The sequence below is a fragment of the Arvicanthis niloticus genome, chromosome 2 (genome assembly GCF_011762505.2).
Source record: "Arvicanthis niloticus isolate mArvNil1 chromosome 2, mArvNil1.pat.X, whole genome shotgun sequence".
NCBI classification, from domain to species: domain Eukaryota; kingdom Metazoa; phylum Chordata; class Mammalia; order Rodentia; family Muridae; genus Arvicanthis; species Arvicanthis niloticus.
Window position 1 is genome coordinate 134,738,211 of NC_047659.1, and position 21,843 is coordinate 134,760,053.

General features: G+C 48.8%; 1 protein-coding gene across 1 annotated transcript in view; it reads left to right on the plus strand.

Moving 5' to 3' along the window:
• The first annotated feature begins 415 nt into the window (after nt 1-415).
• Nucleotides 416-21,843, plus strand: part of Eya2 (EYA transcriptional coactivator and phosphatase 2) — a 164,492-nt gene continuing 143,064 nt past the window's right edge. The window contains exon 1 of the mRNA XM_034496514.2: nt 416-573. The gene's annotated coding sequence lies outside the window, so the exon portion shown is untranslated. The remainder of the gene's footprint in view (nt 574-21,843) is intronic.

Here is a 21,843-nt window from a genome sequence, read left to right on the forward strand (position 1 = left end):
ACAACTTTCTCCAGCTGCCCTTCCCTGAATTCTTTGTTCGTGATTCCCACTCTTAGCGTGGATGCAAAGTTCCAGGACGACAGAAAACGAGTTGGTCTTGTTCTAGTGAAGCAGTTGACCCGGCACGGACAGTGGAGTGGATGGATGGATGGATGCATAGATAGATGGACGGACGGATGGATGAGGGGTGGGTGGATGATGGATGGATGAATGCCTGTGTGCTGTCCCCGTCTGCGCTGCTGACTCTCTGGGGCCGCGCCTGGCCGCGGTGAGGACGCTGCGGGGCCGGGAGGCGGCGTGGGCGTCGCCGCAGGGAGGAGGCCGGCGCGTCCCTCCTCCGGGAGCGCAGCGGCGGCAGCGAGAGCAGCGCGCACTGCAGGGCCGAGTCCCCGCCCGGAGCCAGCGCCGCGCCCCGCGGCCCCCACGCACGGCGCGGCCCGGCGGGGGCGCAGGAGACCCGCGGCCCGGACAGGGTGCCGGTCCCCCGCACAGGAGGCCGCCGCAGCCCAGCGACATTCGCTCCGCGTGCCATCCCCGGGCCCGGCCCGCTCGGGACACCTCTGCACTGCGCGGGTGAGTACCGCGCTCGGGGACGCGGGGCGGGATCGCGCCTCCCGGGGACCCCGTAGACACTAAAGGAGTGGAGACCCGGCCGCCGAAGGCAGAGCTAGTCTCGAGAGCCCTTTGGGTCTCAGGGCCTCAGTTTCCCCCTCGTGTTCCAGGTGAGGGGGGTGCGGGGCGCAGTGACTGAAGTTGGCAACTCCAGTGCGCCGGACAAGTGCAGGACGCGACCGGGTCTCTACGTTGGTTAGTTGCCTGGCCTCGAAGGAGACTCGGATTCTACCCCCAAAAATCCCAGAGACAAGCTGATGCCCGAGGCTGGGCTGGTGGGGTGGTCGAGGAGCGGGGCAACCCGCTGGAACTTGGGGCCCGTGGCCCAGCCTCCCCCTACGCCGATTTTCTTTTGAAAAGTCTGTACTATCTTGAAGCCCTCACTGGTCCAGCTCAGGGATTTCACATTGGAGCTGAAACTTAACACAACTTTCCATCAAGGCGCTTAGACTGGATTTCGTAGAAAGGGGAGAGCGCGCAGACTGGAGTTACTTTAGCTAAGGCAGCTGTGGACTGGCCCTAGCTGCTTCAGTGCATTTCAAACAGCTCTCAAGCTCAAGGAGATTAAGGAAGCATGAGTGACTGGGAGAAGTATCCCATCGCTAAAGCCTCAAAGTGCTTTGCTCGGCAGTTAAATTCGAGATTTTCATGCAAGGTTCATACGGCCCCCAAAGCCATCCCAGGGCTCAGACTTGACAGCCCTCGCTCCTTGCCTGCGGAAAAAGCAAGGCAGACGCTACCGCCTATCCCTCCTCCCTCTTCCCGCCACCATCCGAAATGCTTCATAACTTTTAACGACTTTAAGAATATGTAATATATAAGCGATGTTATATATATTAATATGTCATGCGAGGTATAGAAATCACTCCTGGTGGGAAGGTTTAACGAAGTGAGGGAAAGTACTAGGATTTACAAACACCAGGGAAGCATTTGAATTATGTCTGAGTCAAGGAGCTCCTGCCCCGAGGAAACTATAACTGGGGACAGTGGTTGTATTTGAAGCCGATTCTATTAATTCCACAAGCCCTTGATGAAAGACTTTTATATGACCAGAGCATGGGTCAACGTAGGAGAGACACCAGCCCTCGTAGGTGTGTTAGACCCCAACATACACAGTTGTTCATGGGGACCAAGGCTGGGACTTCTCAAAATAATCCTTCTCAAAGGATCATTCTTCAGTTTTACTCAAGAAATGCCCTCCCCTTCCCGCTTCTCTCCAGGATCCGTAAGCCCCTTAAGCCTAATATTTCCCTGTCTTTAGACATCTTCAGACTGGGGAAGGTTAATGAGCTATTTATGTGAGAAATGATAATGTTTTGAATCTTGTTTGTGACTGAGTATAATAATGAGTTGGAATTTGAAACTTGAAAATTTGCAGTTGTAGGGAAAAAAACCGATGTGTGGATAGATCTAAGAGGATCTGAGGTGGGGTGTGTGTGTGTTAAACTAGTTTTTCGGTCCCTATGCCCCTTGTATGTTAGTTCACAACTCGATAAACTGTTTTATCTTCAAAGAATTGCTGCTATTTTCTTCCCGTGACTTGGAGCGCTTGTGTAAAGCTGCACCCAAGTATATAAAAATAACTCATAAACACATAAATTGTTTTCCTAGTGTCAGATAACTAAACAATGTGAAGTAAAAATTTAAAGATGCGTGCCTTGATTGCCATAAATATATTTAAGCACTGTTTTAAATGACTTAAGTTCTGGCATCTTTTTGTGGCTGTTGTGTTGGGTTAAACATACCATAAAGAGACATGATTTGCTGACCTGTTACAGGATTAGCATTTGGGGTGGGGGACCACCCATAGCACTGTGCCTCCAAAATGCCGAAGCCTGCCGCTTTAAATCGTGTGTAAGAGATTTTGAGTCTTGTTCCAGATGGATAAATTGATAAAATGCTAGCTGCTGTGGAGAGTGGAAAAGCCCACAGTAAAACGTGTCTGCGGCGTAGCCGGCCACTTTCAGAATTGGGTTGAATACGCTGTGGAGACTCTGGCAGTTTGAAAAATCATATACATAGTCCAGGCACGTCCACTTAAGATGTCTTTTGGTTCCCCCAAGACAAGATGACTCCATCCTTCACAAAGAAGAAACCATTTCCTTATTTTTTCAGCTATTTTCCCAAAGATAATTTGTGTCGGGAGCAGGAGACCAAAACTAAGCAGCCAGGCGTCCAACTGTCACCAGCTCGAGCCAGGCTCAGGATGAGAACTCTCTCTCTCTGACCCCACCACCATCACCAGATGTGTGTAGGGTGTCCTCAGCTGCGATGCCCCTTTTGAAGCTCATTAAGTCAGCAATAAACTTGTCGTATAGTAAAAGCACAGGCTTTCACTGAGAGCGAGTGGAGTTCCGGGGTGGCCCACAACAGATGCCTTTCTGGGCAGAGAGACAGGCAATAGCTGTCAGAAAAGGAAGGGAAGGAAGAGGTCTTGCTCAGCTGGGTCAGCTGCTGAAGCCCCTGCATCTAAGAGAATGGTTGGGAGCTGGAGTTGAGGCAGGGGCTGGTCCTTGCTGGGCAGGCCTTCTGCCCATGATGGATGCTCAGTCTAGCTTTCAGGCAGTGTCCAAAGCCCTGAGGCATGTGTGTGTGTGTGGTGTGGTGTGTCTGTGTGCAAAGGCTGGGATAAAGGACCTGCTTCCTGTCACGTGGTCAGGGATACATTTACCTGCCTCTCACCTGGGCACCAGATACAAAAGGGAGACTGTGGGCCCTGACAGAAATTCCTTAAGAGAGAGAATTTCCTTCCCAGAGGCTTTTGAAGGGGGAGGATTGCTTAGTTTCGTGGGTCCCCTGATCTTGAGGTTTCGGGAAGAGGGGCTGAGAGTCACTCCTAGAAGCCACACTTTCTGCCTGTCACCAAGACTGAGTGAGTTCTGCGGTGGGCAGGAAACATTTTTCTTGCTATTTGTTCTGAATAAGGAGTTGAAGGCGTTTGCCCAGAAGGAACCCTTTACAGAGGCTTAACCCTCGAGTTGAGAAAACATGGCTTGTTGACAGAACACACACACTCTCTCATTCCTCCGTCAGTCCCAACACTCTTCCTGATTCCAGACTCAGTCTCTGTGAGCACTCCACTTCCTCCTCTGCATCCGTGGCCATTCAAGAGTTCCAAACACACCACACACACACACACCACACACACACACACACACACACACAAAGAAACTTCTGGTGGGACAACAATTGGTGGAGAATTTGCCGGTGACAGTACTGGCCTAATGGTGTTTGCCTAACACCTTCTAATCCAGGGAGGGTAAATCCTCCATGGAGATAATGCTTGAAATGACAACTGGTGGCTACAGATTGGCTTGGCTCACCATAGTTGACCCGCAGAAGCCACTCTCTGTAGCTGTTATTCAGGGCTAGGAAATACCTGCCTGAGCTGAAGGAAGGTGTGTGTGTGTGTGTGTGTGTGTGTGTGTGTGTGTGTGTGTTCTCTGTTCTTTTTCTTCTTGCTTTCACGGCAGTGAATATTAGTGCCATTTTTCTCATTTATAGACCACATTTAAGACTCTCTTACAGAAACACACATTGTTAAAAACAAACAAACGAACACCCAGTCACCACACATCCGGGACTTAAATGCAGAGGACAACCGTCACCTCATCTCATCCATCTTTCTGGCATCTCTTCACTGAGTCCTCTGAGTGTTATTATTAAGAGCTCAGCCTCGTGAGGGAGGAAACTGAGTCACTGAGCACATGACTCACACAGGCCACAGATGAAACCCAAGCCCTCCGTTCCCCGTGAGTGCCTCACCCCTGTCCTTCGAAATCCCTTCTCTCCCTGCCCTTGGAGGGAGACGCTCAGTTTGGATGATTCTGAACATACACAGAACAAGTGATCTTCTGAAGCTGCCCTGGTTACTTTTTTGTTTCTTCCTCTTCCTCTCCTTCTTCTTCCTCCTCTACCTCCTTCTCCTCCTTTCCCTCCTCCTTTGTTTTTGGTTTTGTTTTGTTTGTTTGGGTTTTTTTCCTGTTGTTTTAAATAGAAGAGAACCATTTTTGGTATTTAGAAAACAAGAATAGAAAACCTCGGCATTTGTGTTCAGCACTTTGGGCCTGGTTCTGTCAAGGAGAATGGCTGTTTATTTACGAGGGCTAATTTAATTTGTCCCTTTTATATTAACACCGGCCAGTTGTGTTCCTAAAAAGAGTCAATAAATTTACCGGCAGAAGGAAGGCCCTAGACTTTACGGTAGGCACAGCTTGGGTCAGCTTTACCGGAAGGCGCTGTATTGTATTGCTACGGGTGGGTGCTGGCCTGGAGCTCAATTATAAACATTTGGAGGACAAAGTAATTTGGAACAGGTGGTCTCGAGAGTCGGGTAACAGGAGCGGTTCGTCTTGACCACTTAGAATGTCAAGGGATGCCATCAGTGCCCCAAATGTGGGGACAGGAGGGCTTGTGGTCAGTAGGGCCTGAGGGGTGCAGCCTTGTGAGGAAAGCAGAGGGGGTGTAAGGAACACAGGGCCTCAGCCCACCTATCCTACTGAAAACAGGGCAACAGCCTCCTGCTCACTCCCTTCTTGAAATTATATCGCTCTTCCAACGCAGATGTGCCGGCTCCCGGTGTTTTGATATGTGAATTTGTGCTTTCCAATCTACGCCGAAATTTAAAACAGGAATGTCAGTGTAAGATAGCGCCAACTTAAACATCTTTTAAAATGTGTGAAGAATTTAACAGAGGTTAGGAGCTATTCTGTCATCCACCATTCGTAGTGTGTCGTGCCTGTACCATAAACCGTGTGTGATGTCAACAGCGTCCAACTTTCCCCTTCTGTCTGGATGGATATCCAGTAAAATTAACTTTTAAAAGTCTGTGGATTCTCAGACTGTGTAACCGAGACAAGCACGTATTTGCTGGTGTTCAGTCATTCGGGGAGCAGACAGCTCTTAGGGAATTATAATTGGAAGAGAAATGATAAAAAAAATCAACCCCTCCTTCCCTCGAAGACTGAGGTTCTGGACTCCTATGTGTGCAGGAACACACTTCTTGAGTCCTCTACAGTGGGGCTCCTGTCATTTCTCCGCCCATCTCCTAAGCAGCGTTTTTTTCAGACCTGGAATATACCATGCCTTAGCCAGTAGACATTTTAATTTTGTAAAGAAAAATTAAATGGCAGAGACGGCCGCATCTGTTCCGACCATTATTGTCCCTGCAACGTGAATACTTTGGGTTTCAGGGTACGGCGTGGGTTTGCCAAGAAAGAAAAATCACAGCAGGAAACTATGTGAAAACATACACACTTCTGTTTAAGAAATGGGGAAAACACAGGCAGATTCTGCACTGTAATTGCTTTAACGTGAGTTTTAAATGTCATTGTTCGACTTAGGTCAAAAAAAAAAAAAAAAAAAAAAGAAAAAAAAAGTCTCTCTTAGCCAATTCTCGGGGAGGTGGTTAACAGATCTCAAACTTTTAAGAGGCTCTGAGAGACAGCGCCTTTCAGGTGCAAACACTCCATAGTTTGGGGGTTGTACAGGCCTTTAAATTTTTAAAGAGGGTTACTTAGATATCGATTTTATTTTCTTGACCCAAATGAGAAAACATGAGGAATTCTCCATAGCTTTTTACAGGCTGCTAGGATGAGAAGAGAAGCCAAACCAACATGTATTAGGTCATGGGCTTGAAGTGCATACATAAGCCACCGAAGGTCACCAAAACAGGGCAAAACCACCGGCACTCGCTCCCCGGCCAAGTCCGAATTCCTGCCTGTTAGACGAGTTTGGTTGAATTGGACACAGAAAGGGATGGGGGTTGGGGGGGGGCCTTCTGCTCTTGACTTGGTCTGTGTTCTCCGAGGAACAGCAAAGACATCCTGTGGTAAAAGGAGACAGAGTCTGGAATGGCGGTCTCCTCTGGAACTTTTTCACTGTTCTAGAGAAAAATTGGGTTTGGGGCCCATCTGTTACCACTGATAACTCCTCTGGATGATCAGATCTGTGGGAGTCAGAGGCTAAAATGCCCTGTGGTCCCCTGGTCAGTTTTCTTGCCATGCTCACGTTGCGGTTGAAGTATTAACTGTTTCCCATATTTTTCTTTTTGTTTCTGTGATTTTTTTTTAAAATGTGGGACACACAGTGTGAAGACAAGCCCTTACCCTTGGCTTCCTGAAATAAATACACATGCAGTGTGTCTGTTTGCATGACCCTGAATTTGGTACCAACCCAGGTGCTGATGGGATTTCCACATCGGGATTAAACCTTTTCTGAGAGACAGAGAAGGTGTTAGCCCAAAGAGGGTGTTTGCTCGTACGGCTGTGCGCTGTTTACACGTATGCCGACACTTGTTAGGAATGTCCTGGCTCCGTTTATCTCTCCAGCAAAGGTCTGAGGACCCGCTTGGTTGGGAAGGGGTGTGTGAGGAGGTTGGGGGGCAGGAGGGAATCTTGTACTTCTGTCCTTTTTCACCACTGGGAAGGCAAGGGGAAGCTCCGACTGGCTGCTCTGCCAGGATGCGTGGTCTCAAGTGGCAAAACAAGTTGTGACTTGTAGCCATGTTGTCCAAGTTTTGGCCCCATCCAGCCATGACAAAGAATGAAGCCGAGGAGATTATTCACCTCCGGTCTGTGAAAATCCTGAGCTCAGGTGTGCTCTCCTCTTATTGAAGAGACTTGAACCCCACCCCCAGAAACTAGCGGCTGGGGTATGGAGGGAAGGATGTCTTAATCTCAGCAGATGTCTGAAGCTGGTGGAATGTCTCCACAGTTGTGCTCAGGCATAACAAAGAGGAAACTGGTACTGGAAAGAGATGCAGACCTGGGAGGCAGAGGCACAGGAAGGGTGACTAGTGGTTTGATCCAGGGCAGGGTGTTTTCTAACCCCCTTGGGACTCTCAGGGTAACTTTTAAAACTTGCTTTGGAAAGTTTGTCTGTCTTTTTTTTTTTCCCAATATTTTTTCCAGTGAATTAACTTTAAAAAAAAAAAATGTTGCCAATGCCAGAGTCATTGGTAACAGCCGACTGCTCGTTTATTGAAGATGTGCTGTACGCCAGGCACTACACTTAAGAAATATTTTGCTTTGTCTCTGGATGGAGTAGGCTGTTATTATCTCCATTTTACAGATGGAGACGCACGGTCAGAGTCCTATAGCCTGTGCCAGAGCCAGAATTACGTCCAGTTCTGATCCTGAGCCCTGAGAACAGGCAGATTCCATGTAGGCCCTGGAGAGGGAGACTTTAAAGTCAGTCCCCTGTGTTGCTTTATGGGCATTCATGGCGAGTCAGAATAGAGGGCTCAGAGGAGGAGGAGGAGGAGGATGCCACACTCACAGAGCCTTGGCTCCTGCCCGGTGGAAGCGAAGGCATGTCTGGAGCAAGAGGCTGTTGAAGCCTGCAACCCAGCAGCTGGCTGTCCCTAACTGCAGCCACACTATGATAACCTCACTGTTACTACAGATACCATGCAACCCATGGAGCCTGACACACTGGCTGTGGCCCTTGAGAACAAACTGTGTTGACCCCTGGCCCGTTGCAGTATGACAAGCTAGATTCCACTGACAGGAAAGAGGACGTGTGTTGAGTATTTCAAAAACCATCCCAAAGATATGTTGTGTTTCCTGAGCCTTTGTTCTTATCCTTTCCCTAGTGACACTTCCCTGTCTAGGATCAGGGAGACAGACGGACAAGAACAGGACTCCAGTGTCCTTGAATCGTCTCTCTGCCGTGGTCCTGATGGTCCTGGCGCAGACAGAAGGTGTTGCTATGGCTCCCAGACCATAGCAGAGCTTTCTATTGCTCCCACAGCAAGACGGAGGATAAGCGATAAAGCAACTCTGCAGACGCTCATCCCAAGAAGCCCAGCTCAGCAAGTGTGGTGTACCAGCTTCTGTGCTCCACAGTGCACTGGGCATCCATGAGACATACCCTGACAGCTGGTCTCTGCTTCTCTAGAAAGTGGTACAATGTGAAGAATCAGCCTTCCCCAAATGGGAGCCTTGCTGGTTATATATGTGTGTGTTAATTAGATTAATATAATTATATGATATATGATAAATATAATAATTATATAATATAAGATTTAATAATATAACTAATATTAAATACATATTATTAAGCATAGTGGAGATTGGGAGCAGAAACTATGGGCTGGTGGGGTTGATGTTGCCTCATGGCATTTACCCACCTGTCACTGTCCCCAGTTGCACAAGGATTAAAAAGCTCCTTTCTGTGGAGATTAAGTTAGTGTGGCGAAGTGTTTGTCCCAAGAGTGGGTGGAGCTTGAACGATGACCACAGCCAATCCTGCTATGGTCACAAATCACAAGCTCTGTGGCCTGAGGTTAATGACTTAGCTCATTGTGCCTCAGTTTCTTAATCTGTAAAATGGGGCATGATACTGATAATGAGGGTCTTTGCCATCAGCTGTGGTGAAAATGTAAAGATCTCACCTTGAGAGGCTCTGTGTTGTGGTCCTGCTTGTCTGCATTTAATAAGCCAGCTGTAAAGGTGACAAAGCACTGCATTCGAGACCAGGGAGGTGCCTGGTAATGGCCGATTCATGTGGAGAGAGTGTGGGCTGTGGTTGAGAGCACAGGCCCCAGACTCAGACAGAGCTGGTGTGAATTTTGGCCACTGACGGTGCCTTAGCCCTGCCACCTCTGGGCACAGTCGCTGTTCCTGGAAAGGCTGTGCATGTTAAATGAGGTGGCACACATTCACAGGGCGTTTGGCACATAGTAAGCACTCAATAAATGGTAGCTTGTGTCATTATCACCCCAACTGCACGCTGCACCCGCAACCCCAAGAAAGCACAGGTCATGGATAAAGCTTAATTTGAAAATAAAAGAACACATTTTTGAACTGCCAAATAGACTTAAAATAATATTCATTAAACAAAATTAAAATATTCTATTAAAGCCAGACTTTGGGCTCAGACCAAATTTTTATAACCCGAGCATAAAGGCCAGGGAGTCCTCTAGCCACAATGGGGACATTGTGATTGAGCCCGGAGACGTCAACGCCCCTATTGAATGTCTTTGAAATGTATGTTTTCCCATTTAAATGAAAGGGAAGTCACAGGAAGAAGAAGAAAAAAAAAGAGGTTCTTGCTCTATTTAACAAACCTGTAAGGAGCTGAAAAACAAAACAAAAGATGTCTTCCAAATGCCAAAGTCTCATGGTGGATGCCTGGGGCTCACTGGCCAGCTAGTGCCACCGCCCTGGTCCTCTATGGTCCCACCTCGGAATAGTTCAGATTCCATCAGCTCTCTGAGCTAGCCAAACCTCAACCACATTCTCTAGCAGACTTCAGAGATAGTGGAGAGAGTACATTGTTGACAACCAAGACCTGGGATCCCAACTGAGTATGTTCAAAGCCTAGCTTTACCTCAGTTTCCCCTTTCGCAGCACTGATCACCTGCGGATTCGGGGAAGCTGTTGTAGGAATGCGTCAGGGGGTTTTGTCCTTTGCTTTCCTTAGAGCATGAAACATCCCCAGATTTTGAAATCTGAGGTATGAGATGCTGAGATCTGGACATTCAGAGGAGGGCGGGGTGAGTCGTAGATTTAAAACCTCACCAAGTTTTTGTGTGCCACGCATTTTCACAAAGACTTTAATCCACTCCCCAAAAATCCTTATGATAGAGGGCTGGAGAGATGGCTCAGCGGTGGAGGGCACCGGCTGCTCTTCCAGAGGACCTGGGTTTGGTTCCCAACACCCATGGAGGCTCCTGCCTGTCTCTCCAATTCCAGGTCTGGCTCCCTCTTCTGGCCCCCATGGATACTGTATGCACAGGATGTATTTGCAAGTAAATGCTCTTATGTCTAAAAACAAAACCACAGCAACAACGAAAACCAACCAACCAAAACACCCCTTGTGTGTCTGCGCCACAAATGGAGAGACTCATGGCGTGTTTTCGTTTTGTTGTTGTTGTTTTATTAAACCAGCCAGAGTTTCTGTGGCCCTTAACCTCTCTTTTCATAGAGAACCAATACTTTTTTTTTTTTTTTAGGAAAAAAAATTGTTTCTTTGGGTCTGGGCGTGTAGCACACACCTCTGATCCCAGCACTTTTGAGGCAAGAGATAGGTGGGTCTCTGTGCATTCCGGGACAGATAGAGCTACATGGAGAATCTACACACACACACACACACACACACACACACACAGAGAGAGAGAGAGAGAGAGAGAGAGAGAGAGAGAGAGAGAGAGAGACCATTTTTCTCTTCCTTTTTCTCCCTCCAAACCCTTCCATATACCCCTTTTTGCCTTTTCTAATTCATGGCCTTTTTTTTTTCATTAATTTGTTACATACTTGTGTGTGTGTGTGTGTGTGTAGATAGATAGATAGATACATATATACATACATACATACATACATACATACATACATACATACATACCAGATAGAGAGAGGGACCCAAGTGAGCTGTGAGGACCTCCAGAAATGAGAGCCTGTAACCATTGAGAGTGGCTTCCTCCTCAGACCAGGCAGCCCCAGTGCTATCTTTGAAATGGGGTACCGTTGGGGCAGGGACTAACTAGTGACCCTGTCACCTACTTGCTGTGTGACTTTGGGCAGATCCCAAGACTCCCTGACTATTGAGATTTGCCGCTCTGCTCTCTGGGGCATACAATGAAATGTGTCAGGTGCTCAAAGCTGTCTAATGGCCTGCTAGGCCTACACCCACGACTGGTCTCATCTGAGTGAGCAGTTGCATGGTACATGTGTGCACGTGTGTGCAGCCCAGCTTTGGGCGCATCCGGTGTTGGCTGCAATAGTCTGAACAGTCCCTCTGCAAAGACCCAGCCCTGAATGGTCGCAGACACCAGCTCCTCTCTTCCTCATGCCAGCCGTTCCTATTATAGATGAGCAGAGGGCAGGACTGTGACCCATCCGAGCGCACACAGAGAAGGGGTCAAGCCAGGCTTTGTATGTGGGACCTGGGTCTACAGGTATGTTTCCTGATTGCTATACTGCCCAGCCTCTAGCACCCCAGAAAGAATTCAGCTCCCCATGCCCGCCCCAACACTTAACTGTGTCATAGGCAAGCTAAGCAAAGGTGTGCAAAAGAGGTAAAAATTCCTTAGTTACAATTTATAGTTAAAGAAAATCAAATTACATCTGTGGGGGTGGGTCTCATATGGGAAGTCAGGGGACAGTGTGTGGGAGTCGGTTCTCACCTTCTTCCTCCTCGAGCACCTTAGGAGTTGAGCTCGGCTTGAGCCTTTCCCCATCTTTAGCTTCATTTGTGTTCTCTCCTGGCCTCAAGTTCACCATCGTGTGGGTGAGGATTCAGTGAGCTGGGGTCCGATGCAGTCTACCTCAGCCATACCCTGGGGTTCACACTGAGGAATGCATCGGTAGGTGAGTTAGCTCCTATGCAAAAGCCGTGTGCATTTTCACAAATCTACGCTGTGCAGTTGCTGCATCCAATCCAGATGCTGACAGTGAACACGAAGCCCAAGGCTGCTCTGATGTGTGCAGCGCCCTTTACAGTATAGACGCGGGACACGCTCCAGCGGCTCTGTGAGGTAGCGGATGCTGGTCCTCAGGCGCTGACAGGCAGTTTATTGTCTCTGTCAAGTCTGATCTGTTGTGAGTAACCGTGTGAGCTGTGTGCTCATTCTGAGGTCACCGTGGGATGCTTTATACCGATGCCAACCACCCAACAAGATTGTGCCTCACTGCGGTGATTCAAAGGCCACGATGTCACCCGGCAAAGGGAATCTTTAAGCTCCATTGCTATCTTACAGGGCCGTGGTTGTGTGTGCAGTCTGTCATCGATGGAAGCATTGTGATAACTGCACTTACTGGTCTCTCAACCCTGGGCTGCCTCAGTTTCCCTCCTGTTCAAATGATGGTGATGGAGGTCACAGACGTGATCTGTGCTGGGAGGCACCCAACCCACAGCAGTTGCTAGAAGTTCTTTATTACCTGCTGAGGAAAAAGGACATTTAGCCATGGAAATCCTCACTTTCCATTGGACATAAATGTTCCCGGGCTCATTTACAGGTGAAAGGTGGGGAAGGGCCTGGGGCACAGAAATGACTCAGAGAGGGGCTCCCTTTTTAGGACTGGCGGAGGCCAATACCAAGACCCTTGCTTCTGACTCCCCCTGCCCTGCCTGGGAGGTTCCCAGGAGTCCTCTATGGGGACTGAGAGTCAGAGCCCCAGAGGATGAGTAGCCACAATGAGAAACTGAGGCACAGGAGGTCCTAGCCCATTGTTGGACAGCCAGGGTGGAGACTTAGCACTTTCTCCAAGGACCCAAGGGCAGAAGGATCCTGGAGCCGCTGGCTCCCTGCAGCTGCTGGTACTCGCTGAAGAGCTTCCGTTCACTTCGTGCCCTCTGCTTTCTATTGCAGAAAATGGTTTTCTCCAGAAATTTTACTTTCTTTTTAGTGAACCGGTAATCAGCCATTTCTTACCGTCCCTCCCTTACCCACAGCCCCACATCCCATTTCTACTGAGTGGAAATTGCATTCATCCATACATTCAAAAACCTGTATTGAGTATCTACTGCACGCCAGCTTCTACTCCAGAAGAGGACAGTGTCAGGAACATAAAAGCTCTGGGCCTGGGGAGGTAGCTCAGCACGTGAGTGCGAAGACCTGAGAGCCAAACCCTAGCACTTAGGTAAAACCCTAGGTGCAACACTGGGCGCAGAGGCAGGATCCTTGGGGCTCCCTAGCCCAGCCAATCAGGGAGCTGCAAGACAGTGAGAGACCCTGTCTTGAAAAAGAAGGTAGGGAAACTTGTAGAACACATTGGATGCTGGCCTCCATATACATACATGTACCCCCAACACACACAAAAGCAGCATGCAGGCATGCGCACAAGCTATCCCTCAAAGAAACAATGCATAGAGATGTGTCAATGACACAAAATGTGACAGGGTAACAAGCCCCAGCAAGGGACACCCCATGAGCATAGTGCTGAAGGAGAGAGAGTGGTCGGCTAGAAGAGGCAGGTACAAAAGCCTTGGGATTCTGTGTGGGGGTGGAGCTGCAGGGTTGAGGTCACAGGACTGGGAGCAGATCTGTAGGTCCCTGTTCAGAACCTACTCTTCTGCCTCAACCAGCTGTGTCCAAAATAAGAAATAGTGTGTCTAAAACTGATTTTAAAAAAAAAAAATACACCGAGCTTAGCTGGGTGTGGTGGTGCATGCTTTTAATCCCAGCACTTGGGAGGCAGGCAAATCTCAGTGAATTTGGGGCCAGCCTGGTCTATATAGTGAGTTTAGGACAGCCAGGGGAAGATAGTCAGAGTCTCTCTCTCTCTCTCTCTCTCTCTCTCTCTCTCTCTCTCCCCCTCCTTCCCTGTCTCTCCCTCTCTCTCACACACCCACAAAGAGAGGGAGAGAGAGAGGGAGAGAGGGAGGGAGAGAGAGAGAGAGAGAGAGAGAGAGAGAGAGCGCAATAGTCTAACGTGGGCTGGGCTGCTCAGAGCAGCCAAAGAGGGACTGGGGTGTGCCAATTAATCCAGGAACAGGCTCCATCTGCCAGGTGTTTTGATTTTCCAAAAGACACTGCAACCTTGATTTTTATGAGAAGGGTCCTGAATTTCCAATCTCAGCGAGGAAGCCCTTCAGGCCCCTTGGTGCACACATGACAGGTCCTGGGCATCTCATTTCAGCCAACAGACCCTACGCCTTATTCTCCCCCCTGTCGAGATTCTTTCTCTTTTGACTAAATCCTGACCCGAAAAGATGCCAAAAGATGTTAAATGTTGTTTCCAGGAAAAAGAAGGCCTCAGGCCTCCTGGGGCCGGCAAGAGCCTTCCAAGGAGCAATCAGCTCCCCCCAGCTTTATGTGTTTCTCAGGAGTTTCCCTGATCACGGCTCATCAGGAATAACATCACAGTGGTCCAAGTGTGTCCTCTGGGCTTTCCTTCGACTCAGGAAGATGATGGTTATGTCATCTGGGGTTGATGAAAGAGGGGTAGGATGTCTGCAGGTTTCACAAGTGGGTGTCAGCCACTGTTTAGAGCAGCAAATAACTTGTGTTGCTCCCTCAGTGTGGGGAAAGGACCCGGGAGAATTCCGCTCAAGGAGCAGGAAGGTTGAGGAACTGGGTAGGGGTGGGTGGCAAGTTAAGGGATATGCTTGGAGCTTGCAAAGATGTGTTGATGCCCAGGTTGGCAGTAAAATCATTATCTTCCTTCCTCACCCCAAAAGACGCATTAAGCAAAAACTCAGCCAACGTATCCCTTAGCTGTTGAGATTGTTCTGGGTGTAAATGGTGGACAACTTTTGAATTGGTTCATGGGGGGATACAAAGGAAACATAGTGACCAGGGAAATGAGGCATGCTGGGGAATCTGGCTTCAGGTGCAGCTGGGTCAAGAGTTCATCTGTAGGTCATAGGCCATCTTAGTCCATCCTTTTCTCTACTGTCACCTTTAGCACCAGGGAGGGACTAGGAGAGAGGGGTGAGTTCAGTAGCAGTTGTTAGAGGAGACGGGTACACAAGGTCACTATGGTCCCCAAACCGCATTACTACACACTTGTAGACACGTCATCCCACAATTCTCCTTGTTACTGGGTTGTTTATGAAATGTGTCCTTTGTCCAACGCAGGGTAGGACCTCTGTGTCTTCTCCTTGCTGTCCAAATGTTCCTGTTAGGTAGAAAACTGTCAGCTGGACACACTACCATGGAGCACTTCGCCGGCCCATTCACTCTTCCCTGAAGGACTGATACCAGGTCATCTTTTATTAGGGTGCTCGGTATACACTGAGTATTTGAGAACTCTAGCCAAACACGGCAGATGTCTGGGTCTTCTGAGGGAATGTGGAAGCAGCCAGGGGAGATGCCCAAGGGCTAAAGTATTGCCACGCAAAGGCCTGAGTTCAGATCGTCAGCTTTCTAGTAAAGCTGGACATGTCGGTGCATGTCCACAACTCCGGTGATCCTATGGCAAGGTGGGAGCTGAAAACAGAGCACCCCTGGGAGCTTGGGGGCCAGCTAGCCTGGGACACCCGGAAATGAATGAGAGAGACAGTCTCAGACAAGGTAAACAGCAACCATGAAGGTTATATTCTGATTTTCATACACACACACACACACACGCACGCACATGCACACGCACAAAACAACTCAGTATAGCCAGGCCTACCACAGGACAGAGATGCAGGATAGGCTCACATCACTGAGTCTCTGGTATTCAATCTTCCTTCCCTTCTCAGAGTTTTGTGGTCTCTGTCTCTCTGTCTCTGTCTCTGTCTGTCTCTCTGTCTGTCTCTCTCTCTGTCTCTCTCTCTCTCTCTCTCTGTCTCTCTCTCTCTCTCTCTCTCTCTCTCTCTCTCTCCAACCCCTAGACTTCTTCCCTGTCTAGAAGTACTACAGCACCATCTGATGCAACCCTCACCAACAGCCAAGCTACAAGGAAAATTTGGCTTTCCTTGGTCTGCAGGACATTTGAAAAGGAGAGCCATCATTTAAAAATCTGGCTGTTTTACACAAAACTGCTTTTAGACTTCCATTATGTCAACAATGTGCCCACTTTTCCATACGACCTCAGCTGGCAGGGGCTGGGAGACGGCTGCCCATTGAGATGTCTAAATGAGCTCACCACAGTCCCCGCCTCTCCCTCTTGTCTCCCTGACACTGAGGTGGTGGTGACTCTCCCAACATGGATTCATGAGGGAAGGGAAGTCTGCCCTGCATCCAAGTCCCTGCTCAAACCAGGAAAGGTCTGGAGGCTGAGTTCTCAGTAGTGTACAGATATGAGAGACAGCATGTTTTTGGAGAAGTTGAGGTGTCGCAAAGTTGGCGTTAATGTTTGGGGTGGGGTATGTGTTTGTTGTGGAGGTCTGTCTTGTTTACTTGCAGTATGTCTCTATGTTATGGATGGATGGATAGATGGATGGATGGATGCATGCATGGGTGTGCTTTGTGTTCACATGTTAATGGAGATCAGAAGTCACCCATAGATGTCATTCCTTGGGCATTATCCCCTTGTTTTGAGACAGGGTCTCTCACTGTCCTGACCCTCATCAAGTAAGCTAGACTGTCAGGCTCACACGCGGTGTGAGTGCAGGCATTGTGTGTATGAAGGCCGGAGGACACCTATGTGAAGTCATTTCTCTTTTCTACCCTTTATCTGGATCCCAGGGATCAAACCCAGGCTCCCTTGCTTGTACAACAAGCACCACAAAGCCTCCCTCCGTGTCCTGCCCTGATTATTAAGGGACGGCACTCTCACATCTACACACATGCTATGATGCACTGAGGCCTACAGCCCCCGTGCCGCCAGCCACCTGCCACAGGTTAGTACTGACTTAGCCTAAGTGAAGATAGTTGTCCTTGCTGTGTCCTTGCTGGCAGTGGTGGCTTTGAGTTGACCGACTGGCTTAATCATATGTGCATTTGCTAGCCATTAAGCCTATTTATAACTGCCTGCCTAGAATGTTCTAGAAGCAATTTGGCATGAGTGAGAGAGTCGATCTTTTAAAGGAATTCTTGAAACCCTTCTTCTAGCTGTGAGAGGCCTTGGTGGGTGCCCCCTTTCAAAATCTGAACCCTTCAGTGAGGCTGCAGTATGGGGCACAGTCAGTGACTGAGGCTTGAGAGAAAATGGGTGCAGGGACCAGGCGACCTCTGAGCTACAGCCAAGAGTATGTACCCCAAGATGGGTTCAAAATGTTGCCCTATTATGTCCTTCCAGATCCAAATCAGCTCTGCTATGATAACTGGCTGGGCAGGGGTGGACCTTACTAAAGGGAAGGAGTCTCTAAATTTAAGTTAAGAAAGGTGGTTACTTCTGTGAATTCTGGGGAACCGGCTTTCTGGAAACCAAAGGCTCTGGTTTGAGACTTTTGGTCTTTTCTGATGGGAATCTTCCCACTGTGGCCGCTGTCCAGCTACAAAAGGCTTAGCTGCCCCTCTCAGACAGGCCAGGCCATCACTAGCAAAGAAAGGTTCCCTCAACGCTAAGGCAGAAGTGCGCACACGACACTCAGGGTGGGTTGTGGCTGATGCATTCTGGAGTAGCCAGGAACTCACTGGAGCAGGCGGAGTCGAGGATGTCAGGGAAATGAACATTCCAGGCCCTGTCTGGTTCTTGGCTTATGCTCTGAGCAAGATGGGAGCCTCTGCAGGGCTCAGAGCAGAGCAGGGACAGAATGTGGGGACAGAGGGTGGACCAGACCTCGGAGGCTTCACAGGGTGTGACACAGCAGGCCGGTCACCAGAGGAAGGAGCAGGTGCCTTGGAGTGTCCAGTTCCAATCCAACTGGATGTGTAGTTGTGTCCTTCATCCTCACAGGCAGATGTTCTATTGGCCCACCCCAGGAATATGTGACAGTCATCCGAAAGCTTAAACAGCTTAAGATAGCTGTTGGGACAGGCCTGCTGATGCAGTGGCCACTTTGCCATCCCGCCATCCTGCCTGGCTTCCTAGTTTCTCCCATTCCCATCCCAACTCTCTGTTTTAAGAAACTGAAGTCAGAGAAACTACAAAGGACTTCACATGCCACTGAGACTCCACATCCCCTTACTACAAAGAACAACCCAGAGACCAAATCCACATATATGTGGGGTTAGCAGGTCAGATCCAGCTTAGATCTCACAGGGAATATATTCCTATAGAACTCGCGGGGTTCAGTGGACAGATGATTGACAGTGATGGAAATCTAGACCTTCTACTCAATGGCCTCATCTGCCTGAGCCTCAGTTTTCCCATCTGGGGAGTGGGGCCATCCACTTAAAATGAGGTCACAAGCACATAGTGCTTAGGGCTATGCAAGACCCATAGTTTTTATACTGCGCAAAAGAAGCTATTACCCATGTTGTTCAAGATGGGGACTAGGAAGGAGGCTTGAACTGTAGCCAAAGGCTGACTGATATTCGAGGCAGGGGTGGGACAAGGGGCTTAGGGCGCCTTGTGCTGGAGAGCTCTGGGACTTGGCTTTGTTAATTCTGTCCCTCGTCCTGGAGGAAGGAGGCCCTGTCTGGGTGTGTGTCCCTCCTCAGGAGACCTGCCTTGGCCCTTGCAGCACCCCAGGTCCCAGAGGAACCAGCAGCAGCCCGGCTGCAGCCCTGCCTTGCTCTGTCTGTCGTCTGGGGAAGGCAGAACAGCATGTACTCACAGAGCAAGCAGATCCCCAGATGCAGCCTTTCCGCTGCCACGTTTTTCCTCATGAAATTCCTGACTTGGTGTGTTGTGTTTTTCTAAAAACACACCCACGGCCTCCAAAAACCTCAGCCGGGGAAGGGGAAACATTTCTGTTTGAATTGCCGGTTTTTTGAAATGGTGTCAGATTATGCCCCCCTTTGTGGCCTGGATTCGCCATTCTTTCTATCAACAGCCTTTCTGAGGGGCTGGGCTGGCAGAGACAGCGAGCTTCTTGTCTAAGTCAGCTCCCTCAAACAAATGTGGAAACTGAGGCCGAAGAAAGCTGAGGATTCCTCCCTGACCACATGTAGGTCTCCAGACCCCAAGTCTGACTTCTTCTTCTTTGACCCCAGGTCACGGGGACAAGCTGAGGCCACCTTTGCCCCACAGACATGCTTTCTTTGGCCTGAGGGTGTTTTGATTCGTGTGAGTTGCCAGCATTTAAAACTCAGGAGATTCCATATTTAAAAAAAAAAAAAAAAAAACCCGAGTTTCTGGATCCTCCTGAGCCCTTGGGAGATCTGCCAAATGAGGCCTACATTCCTGCATGGTGACAATTGGGGACTCAGTCACTGCCTTTCCCTGGAACACACCCTGTTCAGCTTACCTGGGGCTCCAGGTAGACCGCCATCCCAGAATCCCCTCTCTTGGCTCTTTCAGGGTCTCAGAGGTTTTTCTTGTCTTGTTTGTGGTGCTGGAGATTGGACTCAAGAACCTACACATGCTTCCAAGGAGCTGTGTCCCCTGCCTAGTTTGTTTTGAGACAGGATATTACTAAGTTGTCCAGGCTGGCCTCAAACTCAGGATCCTTCTGCCTCAGCTTCTCTAGTGCCTGGGATTACAGGCCTGGCTTCAACTTGTATGTTTGTAAGAGACAGCAGCCTTATTAAAGGCTAGCTGGGAGAAATTTCTTCATGGTGTGTGTGTGTGTGTGTGTGTGTGTGTATATATATATACTTAATATGCAGCAGTGTGGCCATGTCAGAAGAAGCCACCCATCACTCTCCATGCCTCTGTTAGGCTGCTGGCCCTCCTTGGCCAGCATGGTGCTCTCCGTTGTGCATGGCAGCCCTACCGTTTCCAGTTATTTTTTTAAGGCTGAATTAAATGTAAGTTGACCTAAATCTGCCCTGCTTGTCTGAGACTTGAGATGCTATTAAACCAAATTAAGGCGCTTGGAAAAGTTGAAATAATCTTTAATGGCTGAAGAGAAGTCCTGTATGATTGTTAAGGAGCATGGGTGTGTGTATGCATGAGTGTGCAAGTGTGAAAAAGAATTCTCCGTGTGTGCATGTATGTGCATGAGTGTGCGAGCGTGGAAAAGTGTACTCCGTGTGTGCACATAAGTATGCAAGTGTCAAGTGTACTCTACATGTGTGTATGAGTGTGCAAGTGTGAAGAACACTCGTGTGTGTGTGTGTGTGAGAGAGAGAGAGAGAGAGAGAAAGAGAGAGAGAGAGAGAGAGAGAGAGAGAGAGAGAGAGAATGAGAATGGATGCCAGAATATGTGGGGGTGAGTGAACTGTACTACAAGTGAACACGTGAGCAGGTGGATTAGTGAAGGAAAGGCATGCTATATGCATGAGTGTTGGCTGTGTGCATGCCTGCATAATGGTTTAGGGGCTTTACCATTTTTTGCACGTGTTTGTTTATTTTTGTGTGTATTTGTGGAGCAGAGGATGCCATGGTGCCAGTGTAGAAGGCAGGGGAGAACTTGTGGGAGTCGTGGGTTCTGGGGACCAAACTCAGACCTCAGCAAGCACCTTTATGCATGGAGCATCCTGCTGGCCCATGGCTTTTCTTTTTCTAGGTGCTATGCATGGACCCCGGGGCCTTTGCACATGCCTGGCAAGTGCTCTGCCATTGAGCTAGACCTCAGCTTCTTTGCCTTTTTTTTTTTTTTTTTTTTTTTTTTTACATTTTATTTTGAGACAGAATCTCAGTAGGTTGCCTTGAACTTGTTTGAACTTGCTCTGTTACCCAGGCAGGATTTGAACTTGCGATCCTCCCACATCACTATCCTTAGGACAGGGATGACAGCCCTGTGCCATTGGCCCAGTTGGTATGGCTCCTTGCAAGCATATCCAGCCTACAGTCCACGGGCTGCATGTGCCGGGTGTCCCGAGTGCTGCTCAATACCAATTGAAAAATTTAAAATAATATGAGCTTTTTTTTTTTAAATCAACCTTGAGTGTGAACTTTGTAGAAACTAGTCCTGTGCTGCAGTGTTCCATTGGGTTAGACTCATCTGACATGATTTCTTCAACTCCAGTGATGGAGAGGTAGGTACAGCAGGGTGTCTGGAGCCCACTGGCCAGCCAGCATGGTTGAATCAGCAAATGTCAGCTTCATTGAAAACCCTGTAATGGTTTGAATGAGAATGGCTCCCATAGGCTCCTATAGTTTAAACGCTTGGTTCCTCAGTTGGTGGAACTGTTTGGGAAGGATTAGGAGGTGTGGCCTTAGAGGAGGAGGTGTGTCACTGGGGATCAGTGTTGAGGTTTGAAAAGCCCATATTAGGCAGTGTAGCTCCTCCCTCCTTTCTCTCTCTGCCTCTTGCTTATGGATCAGATGTGATCTCTCAGCTCCACTCTCATGCCTGCCTGCCTCTGTCATGGTCCCTGACATGGTGATAATGGACTCACCCTCAGAAGTTTTAAGTAGCCCCCAGTTAAATGCATTCTTTTATGAGTTGCCTTGGACATGAGGTCTCTGTACAATAATAGAACAGTAACTAGGAAGGACCCTGTCTCAGAACACGAGGTATAAGGGAGCTTAGAAAGACTGTATAGTGACCTTTACCCCCAACATGCACACATGCACATATGAGTGCACACATGATCACATACAACACATACCCATATCAACCATAAGTCAGTACATAAGCCAACAGGGCAGGGTGCCAGAGCCAGAGCCTAGAGCCAGAGCCAGAGCCACTGCAAAGACCAGCTCAATGGAGAGTCCGCAGCCCCGTCCTAAATAGAGGTGTGGTCAAGGAGTAGGCTCTTGCATGTGCTTAAAGGGTTTCCAGCTCAGTGGCTCCTTAATCTCAGATAGAAAACATAGTCATTATTTGGTGGGGAAGATACTCAACCTGGTAGCTGGGTATTCTGTCATACTTAGCTGTGAGGGTGATGGACAGGCTGCCCCAAGGAGGCCACACCATCAT